Below are 8,740 nucleotides of genomic sequence, written 5' to 3'. Positions count from 1 at the left end.
CCAGGCTCAGCCCCCCACGTCCCCCATGTGCCCCCGCCCCTCGGTTCAGCCCCCCCCATGTACTCCCTCCCTCATGTGCCCCCCCAGGCTCAGCCCCCCCCATGTGCCCCTGGCCCTTTAAGGGGCGGGGACAGCGGCAGCCCCGCCGCGCTGATGTCAGGACCTGCCCGGAACTCAGCTGAGTTTCCCGCATGGACATTCCCGGCACTTGCCGCTCCCCCCCCGGAGCCTCCGGGCTCCCCTCTCCCCTGGCCCGGCCATGCGGCGGGAGGGGAAGATTCATGCCGGAACAGCCACCGAGGGCACCCGCCCGGCAACTTATGAATAATTAATGAGTCTCGCGGCTGTGAGGCGCTGATTGGCCAGGAGGTCAAGTCCCCTCGTGAATAATGAGCAAAGGCGGAGCGCCATTGGCCAGCGGCGCCTTGACGTGTCCCGTGGAGGGGCGGGGCGGAGGGGCCACAGGTTTCTGGTCCGCCACGGAGGGAGCAGGAGGCCGAGCGCCCCAGGCAGCCGGAGCCGCCGACGCCGCCCCCAGCCTGGGAGCCCCGTCCCCGCAGGTGAGCTGGGGAGCCTGGCGGGGGTCCCCGCGGGGACGGGTGCAAAGGGGCGGGGCGGGGCCCGGGGGGTCCCCGGGGTGCTGCTCCCATGGGTGCTCCGGGCATAAGAGTGCGTATGGGCGCCCCCCTCGGGTGCTTGGGTCAGACCGCTGGGAGGCGCAGGGTTAGGGGGGAAGCAGCTGCACCCATGGGTGCTGGGGTCAGACCGGGGGGCTGGTAGCTGCACCCATGGGTGCTGGGGCCAGGCTGCTAGGAGTAGCTCAGGGCTGGCTGCACCCATGGGTGCTGGGGTCAGACCGGGGGGCTGCTAGCTGCACCCATGGGTGCTGGGGCCAGGCTGCTAGGAGTAGCTCAGGGCTGGCTGGCTGCTCCCAAGGGTGCTGGGATCAGACCAGCGGGGCTGGTAGCTGCTCCCATGAGTGCTGGGGTCAGACCAGGGGGGCTGGTAGCTGCACCCATGGGTGCTGGGGCCAGGCTGCTAGGAGTAGCTCAGGGCTGGCTGCTCCCATGGGTGCTGGGGTCAGACCAGGGGGGCTGCTAGCTGCTCCCATGGGTGCTGGGGTCAGACCAGGGGGGCTGCTAGCTGCTCCCATGGGTGCTGGGGTCAGACCAGGGGGGCTGCTAGCTGCTCCCATGGGTGCTGGGGTCAGACCAGGGGGGCTGCTAGCTGCTCCCATGGGTGCTGGGGTCAGACCAGGGGGGCTGCTAGCTGCTCCCATGGGTGCTGGCTGCCCTGGCGCCTGTCTCTTTTGAGCCAGGCAGTGGCTGGTGGCTGTTCTGAGAGCAAGATTTAAACGAACAAGGGTCAGGAAACTGAAAGTGGCGATGCCCGTGGCAGCCGGAACCCGGCCCTGCTTGTACATCCATCTTGTCTTGCATCAGCCTGGCCTGGGTGCTGGCTCTCCCCAGGCCCTGCTGCAGCCGCATGCCTGGGTTAATGCAGGTGGCTCTGGGCCGCAGTGAATGCTCAGGGCTCCCTTGGGGGAGCCTCTTGCCCCAGAGGTAGACCAGCTGTGCGAGGGGGAGCCTGACTCGACAGGTGCTGCTGTCACTCAGTATCAACCTAGGGGTTGGACTGAGAAGCTTGCCTCAGCTGCTAAGCACCTTTGCTTTGCTGTTCCCCCAAGGGCCACTGACTCGTCCTGTTACCACACTCTGAGGTTACTCGCTGGAATTTGACTTCCTGAGCGAATTGGGCACAAGGCCCCAGCCAGTGGCAGGAGGGGGGCGTCTGTTTGCACTGTCCGTAGAAAAAGGTGTCTTTTGTTTGAGAAACTCCGTTGCCAGCGTTTGTAAGCTCCCTGCGCCTCTTGCTGCCTAGCAGCAGGGATACATAAAGTTGAAGCATGTTAAAAAAGACCTAATATCCAGTGGCTTGGATTATTGGAATCTCCTTTTGAGGCCGGTATTGATGCTGGGTGAGTCTCATACTCTCGGCCAGGAGAAGACTCTGCAATTTAACTTTTGTTGTTAGTCATTGTCCACTTTCTCTCTGCCTTGGGGTGCTAGGTCTGTAGCCACTGAGGGGGAACGGGGCCATTTCTCTGGCACCCAGAAATGAGCTTGGCACCTTAGAGAAATAGGTAAGAGCATTGTACCCGAAAGGCATGGAATCAGCATTACTAAGAGTGTATGTGAATGTCACCACCTGGCGCTTTTACAACAGGGAGTTGTGTCCCATGGGTGGTGGGTGAGCCCCACCTTCAGGGAGGTTAGCCCCTAGTTCCGCCCAAGCCCATGGCTGGAGGAGCCTTGGCCAGCCTGCTGCTAGGCTGGCCAAAGCTGCCCCAGGCCACTGGCTGGCCCAAGCACTGGCCCAAGCCGCTCCAGCATCTATCCGCCAGCCCAAGCCCTGAGCTCCAGGCTGCAAGCTGGAGCTTAGTTCCCCGCCAGCTTTGGGGGAGGGGGGGAGCGAGGGGTGGGGCCACGGCCGGGGTTAGGGGAGGCTTAACCTTCCCTGGCCTTCGATACCCACCGCCCATAGGGTTGCTAACTTTCTAATCGCACAAAACCAAACACCCCTGCTCTGAGGCCTCACCGGGGTTGGGCCAGAAATGAGGGGTTCAGGATGTGGGAGGAGGCTCTGGGCTGGGTCGGGGGTTGGGCTTTGAGCTCTGGGGTGGGGCCAAGGATGAGGGATTTGGGGTGCAGGAGGGGGCTCTGGGCTGAGATGGGGGTTGGGGTGTGGGAGGGGGTACAGGCTCTGGGGTGGGGCCAGAAATGAGGGGTTCGGGGTGGGAGGGGGCTGTAGGCTGGGGCAGAGGGTTGTGGTGTGGGGGGGTGCAGGGTGCCAGCTCTGAGAGGGAGTTTGGGTGTGGGAAGGGGCTCAGGAGAGGGTGTGGGGTGCAGGAGGGGGCTCTGGGCTGGGGCAGGGGATTGGGGTGTGGGAGGGAGTGTGGGCTCCTGGCAGTGCTTACCCTGGGGGCTCCCAGAAGTGGCGACATGTCCCTTGACTCCTAGGCGGAGATGTGGCCAGGCAGTTCTGTGCATTGCCCCTGCCCGCAGGCACCGCCCCTGCATCTCCCATTAGCTGCGGTTCCCGGCCAATGGGAGCTGCGGAACTGGTGCGTAAATTCCTCTGGGTGCGCCTCTGCCTGGGAGCTGAGGGACACGTCGCTGCTTCTGGGGAGCCAGGTAGGGAGCCTGCCAGCCCCACCAACTGGACTTCTAGTGGTGGTCCAGTCGAAAACAGGACACCTGGCAGCCGTAGCTGCCCATGGTCCCTCCCACAAATCCCAGTTGGTTTATTGCAAGGAAAGAACAGTCTGGTCAATACCAGCCAATCTGTAAAACATCCAGACTCTGACCCTGAGCACTCCTCCCTCTAGCCAGCCTCTGCAGTTAGCCCTGGGGTGACCGTGTTTGCTGTACATCTTACTCAGAGCCTTGATTATCAAAGTTCTGCAACTGCCCTGCAAACACAGTAACAGTGTAGAGATGGCCTTGTTCATTCAGTGAATGCGCTCCTAGAGTTCAGTGCATTTTAAAATGACATTTCAGGAAGCTTTGGCTGTCAACTGCCTTTTTGGAGTAGATGAACTGGGGAATCTATGAACTGAAGCCAAACTGTGGACATTCAAAAATCTAGTTTTTTATTGGGTTCTGGCCTGGAGCGCCCCACAGACTGCTCTTGGGCGTTGTGAAATTCACAATGCGTAAGAATAAGGATTTCTAGCTGAGCTTGTGGAACCTTTCTTTAAAGGTGTTGCATTAACACCGGTCAAAACTGCTGGCTTACTGAGATTACTGGTAATCAAGACTGAAAACCAGAAATTTTGGTTCTGTATTTGGTCAACCCAGGGCTTAGCAAGCTGATTCATGTTTCCAACAGATGTGAACTCTGGGTTGCATTTTATTCTCCTTTGCTTGTTGCAACTGCTCTTAAAGAATCACAGTGAGAGTGCGTTTTGTGCTGGTTCAGGTCTCAGCTGGACCAGACCTTTGTCTTTAGTAAGAAAACTGGCACCTTGGGTGAAACGCAAGGTCTGGGGTTCATGATGGTGGATGATTTTCAGCACGGTCTCAGGGAACCTCTTAAGTCCTTACCTGGCCCCAACGACCGCAGCATCCGAGCGCCTCTCAATCCACCGGTGGGTGTATTCTCCCCATTTTACAGATGAGGCAATGAGGGGCAGAGAGACTAAGTGACTTTCCCAAGGTTACTCAGGGACTCTGTGGTAGCACATGAACTATTCCCCGGGTTCCTGGCTAGCACCGAACAGCCGCACCATCCTTCACCCTTTCCTAAATCTCTGCATTAATTACTTGACTTTCTCCATGTCCAGGGTTGCTTTTCTTGGCACCTGAACCTGGAGAGTCATGTTCGCTCATTAAACCAGCCGTGCAAACCCTATTTGCCCATTTGCCTGGGGCAACATACTTTCTCTTTTACAGGAGAAGAAGTCCATATGTTTTGTCATGCTACAGACAGCCAGGTAGAACTTCGTGTGAGCTGGGGAAGTTCTGTTCATCTACTGCTGCAGCCTCACAAACCTGCAGCCTCACAAACGGACAAGGAAGAGAAGTTCATTTGAAAGCTTCGGTGGGTGCTAGTGGGTGGCAGGAATCACTCTCCCACAGACAGGACCTCTGCTGAGAGTGGGTTGGGAACTGTTTCCCTCGCTGTTTCTTCGTTGGAAAATACCAATTTATCAACACCAAAACATTTTGATGAAAAGTTTGTTGAGGAGATTTCTCGGGTCCAGGATGGGAGGGAGGGAGACAGAGACCCACCCTCTCCTAGCCTGGTGATTAAGGCACGTGGGAGATCCAGGTATCCCTTCTCTGCCTGACTTGGAGCAGGGACTCCAAGTTGGGTCTCCCGCATCCCAGGTGAGTGCCAGAAGCACCAAGCTTTTGGGTCTTTTGGTGTGCGCGCCTTTCTCTTGCTCTCGGTTTTATTCCAGTGTGGAATGGAAACGTGGTGGAACCTCAGCATTTTTCATGAAGGAGAATTCCTGTTTTCCAGCCTGCCTTACCCAGCAAGCTGCAGGGCATCATTCTCCTGGCTTGGCATGGTGGAGGCGTGAGAATAGCCCCGGAGTATTCTGAGAAAACAGGGGCTCTTTGGAGGGGTCTGGCTGTCCCCTGCAGCTTGCCAAGCAGCTCCCCACTCGGCATGCTGACTTCAGCATTCGCTGCTGCATTTTGGGTTCATTACAACCCTCCCCCCGATCCCAAGGAGATCTGGATCACAGATTGCACTGCATGGTTCCTCAGCTGCATTTCAGAACTCAGTCCCCAGAGCACAGGTTGTTTGCAGGAGAGCGATTGGTGGCGTCTGTCAGTTAAACAGCATGTCTGGCTCACTACAGAGTGACGTTGCCAAGGCAGGAGATCAAGCGTTCAAAGTGCAAGGACTGATGGAAGCTATTCTTTAACCCTTCATGACGCACCCCCGCCCTCCACCACAGCAAGATACAGTGGAGTTTAATGATCCTTGTGGCTCTATTCAGCTGCTAGGGTGCAGGAGAGAATTGTGCTTAGAAGTGTGTGTGCTGTGACATGGCTCATTTAATGCATCAACTTAAAATGGCCTCCCATAATTGCTGGCATGGTGCAGTAATGGCTCAGGAAGTTGGGTCCCAAATGAAGCATGCTAGGAAAATAACGGCGTCTGCAAGCTGTTTGGGAGGAAGCCAGTCCTCCATTCAGGCTGAAGTAATGTTCCAGTGTATATTTCTTTTGCCTCTTGAGGAGGAAATTTTGCCGTGCAGGCCTGTCCCTTGCTAGCAGTGATCCGAGTTACCTGTTGTTCCCCCCCCGCCCCCCCGCACACCTGCAGTGCTGCTATAGCGTAACCAAGGAAACCCGAGGTGAATGTTCTCGCATCTCCGTTTTGTACCTTCGTGCGGTCTCTGTTTGTTTCACTGCGTGCCTGTGTGATGTCAGACTGTGTATTCAGCATGGTTACATGCTGGCTCTGCTCCAGAGATGAAAGGAAAGGCTAACCACAGAGAGACCTAAGCCAGGCAGAATCGGAAAGGTTCATCCCTCAGATCTTTAAACCTAGGCTGGGAAGACAGAGCAGTAGCAAATCTGGGTTAGGTGGGTGAGGGACCCATTAAAGCTTCAAGGTTAGTCAGATGAAAGCTTTAAGAATGCAAGTGACCAGAAGGCTGGTGGGAGACGGAGTAGCTCTTCCTCCTTTCTCTTGGGGCTTTAGTCACCAACACAAACCCCTACTGTAGGTGGCCACACTGGTGCCAGTCACTGCTTGCACTGGAGCAGCACCTACAATTGTCAGTGATGATGCAGCACAGGGAGAAGTGTTTAGGAAATATTTGTTTGGTATTTGGGGAGGAAACACCTAGATATGATCTAGTCGTCGTATGATGAAACGCTTTCAATTCCAATAGTAGCTCAGAAGTGTGTTCAGCATCAGCTGCTGAAGTTAGCTGTTTTTAAATTGGCAGGTCCAGATAATTTGCACCCAAGGGTCTTAAAAGAGCTGGCCGAGGAGCTCCATCGACCATTAATGTTGATTTTTTTTTTTTTTTTTCAATAACACTTCAGGCACTGGGGAAGTCCCAGAGGACTGGAAGAAAGTTCATGTGACAGTATCTGGAAAGGGTAAATAGGCCAACCCAGGTAATTACAGACCTGTCAGCCTGATGTTGATCTCAGGCAAAGTAATGGGAATGGCTGAGACAGGACTGGATTAATATAGAATTAAGGGAGGGTAATGTAATTAATACCAATCAACGTGGGTTTATGGAAAATAGACCCTGTCTGACTAACTTGATACAGATATTTTTGATGCGATTACAAGGTTGGATGATGAAGGGAATAGCATTGGTAGCCCAGACTTCGGTAAGACGTACTGCACAACATCTTGATTTTAAAAACTAGAACAATAAAATCCACATAACACATGCTAAATGGGTTAAACTGACTGACTGGTAGGTCTCAATGGAACTGTAAACAGGAAATCATTGAGTGGGAGTGTTTCTAGTAGGGGCCTGCAGGGATCAGTTCTTGGCCCTACGCTAGTTAACATTTGTATCCATGACCTGGAAGAATACATGAAATCACTGATCAAGTTTGCAGATGACCCAAAGATTGGGGGAGTGGTAAATACTGAAGGGGACAGTCATAGATACAGAGCCGTCTGGATCGCTTGGTGCAAGCCAACAATATACATTTAATATGGTTACTGGTAAATGACACATCTAGGAACAAAGAGCATCAGCCAGGCCTGCAGGATGGGGGACTGTGCCCTGGGAAGCAGGGGCTCAGAAGACTTGGGGCTCATGCTGGGTAATGAGCTGAACAAGAGCTCCCAGTGCAACCCCACTGCCAGAAGGGCCAATATGATCCTTGGGTGCATAAACAGGGTGGGGGCGGATGACCTGTATTGCCTTTGAATTTGGCAGTGATCTGACTACTGCCGGGAATCCGGTGTCCTGTTCTGGTGTTAGCAGTTCAAGAAGGATGTTAATAAATTATAGAGAGGAGCTGGGAGAACGATACAGGCTGGGAGAACATGCTTTTCGTGATAGACCCGGCCAGTTCAAGACGTTTAGCCCAGCAAAAAGAAGGTGAAAGCCTGAGTGGATCGGTCTGTTAGGACCTGGATGGGGGCAGAGTTTTGATGAGGCTCGTCCATCTAGCAGATAAAGATGTGTAACAACCCCCCCGGCCGGAAGTGGAAGCTGGACAAGTTGGACTGGGGATGAGTCATGGTTTTTAACAGGGAGGGGAATTAACCCTTGGAACAAGTTACTGAGGGCTGGGCTGGATTCTCCATCCCTGGCAATTTTTAAATTGAGAGAGGACATTTTTCTAACGAGGGCTGCTCTAGTTCCAATGCGTTAATTCAGGGCTGGGCTGTGGCCTGTGTAATGTGGGAGGTTCAGACCAGATGATTGGTCGTCCCTGCTGGCATAGTACTCCAGGACACTTTGCTAGCCATTGGCACGGATGCAGCCACGCCGGTGGCTAACTTCCCCCCCAGGACAGGAGCCCCTTGCATTCAATTCTGTACCCTGCCTCTGGGCAGAGCGGCAGGAAAGAGGAGATGGCAAAGCTGCCCCAGGTGAAAGCTTCCAGCCCTTCCGTCGTGCTTTCCTGTCTGTTGCTAGCTTGGTGGTGGGCCAGTCAGCCTAGCGCATCCTGAACCCTTTCCTTCCCTTCCCCCTGGGTGGGATCAGTGCGTGGCGGAGGAGCTGAGCCCCGTGCAGCGTGGGCAGAGTATTTTAACTCTGCAAATTCACCTTGAGATGCTTTTGTGAGTGACCGTTTGGATGGTGGCAGCCCCAGAGGCTCTGGCCGCGAGGGGCCCCGCTGCGCTGGCTGTTCTGCCCACCTAGGAACTAGCAGCTTCTGCCCCAGCAGGTTGACAAGAGACAAGACGTAAGCAGTAGATGGGACAGACAGACAGGCGGGGGTTTGGGGAGGGGCACGGTGAATACTGGACAGGGTGCAATGAGTCCCCACTTGCCCCCCCGGCTTGGAGCTGAGGGAGAGGCTGAGGCAAGCTCAGCCCGTAGCTCTCTGGGGTGATTTACGTGGCCAACTGTTCCTGGCTCCAGTCGGCCTGCGGGTCCTGTGTCCGGGGGTTGATTTAGAGAGTGCGTGTGCGGGGCCTGCTCCTGGAAGCAGTGTTCTCTGCAGCTGGGCCTGCCTGGGGCTTGCCGTGGGAACTCGGAAGCATTTCGCAGCCAAACAGAAGCCCAGAC

General features: G+C 55.3%; 1 protein-coding gene across 7 annotated transcripts in view; it reads left to right on the top strand.

The window, feature by feature from the left end:
- The first annotated feature begins 454 nt into the window (after positions 1-454).
- Positions 455-8,740, top strand: part of STAT3 (signal transducer and activator of transcription 3) — a 33,897-nt gene continuing 25,611 nt past the window's right edge. For 3 of the 7 annotated variants that reach the window (XM_077806582.1, XM_077806581.1, XM_077806575.1), the window contains exon 1: positions 456-560. The gene's annotated coding sequence lies outside the window, so the exon portion shown is untranslated. The other 4 variants (XM_077806577.1, XM_077806579.1, XM_077806578.1 and 1 more) reach the window with 4 other exon arrangements.

The sequence above is a fragment of the Eretmochelys imbricata genome, chromosome 27 (assembly GCF_965152235.1).
Source record: "Eretmochelys imbricata isolate rEreImb1 chromosome 27, rEreImb1.hap1, whole genome shotgun sequence".
In the NCBI taxonomy this organism is placed as follows: Eukaryota; Metazoa; Chordata; order Testudines; family Cheloniidae; genus Eretmochelys; species Eretmochelys imbricata.
Note: the sequence above shows the minus strand (reverse complement) of the source record. Positions and strands in the feature narration are given on the sequence as shown.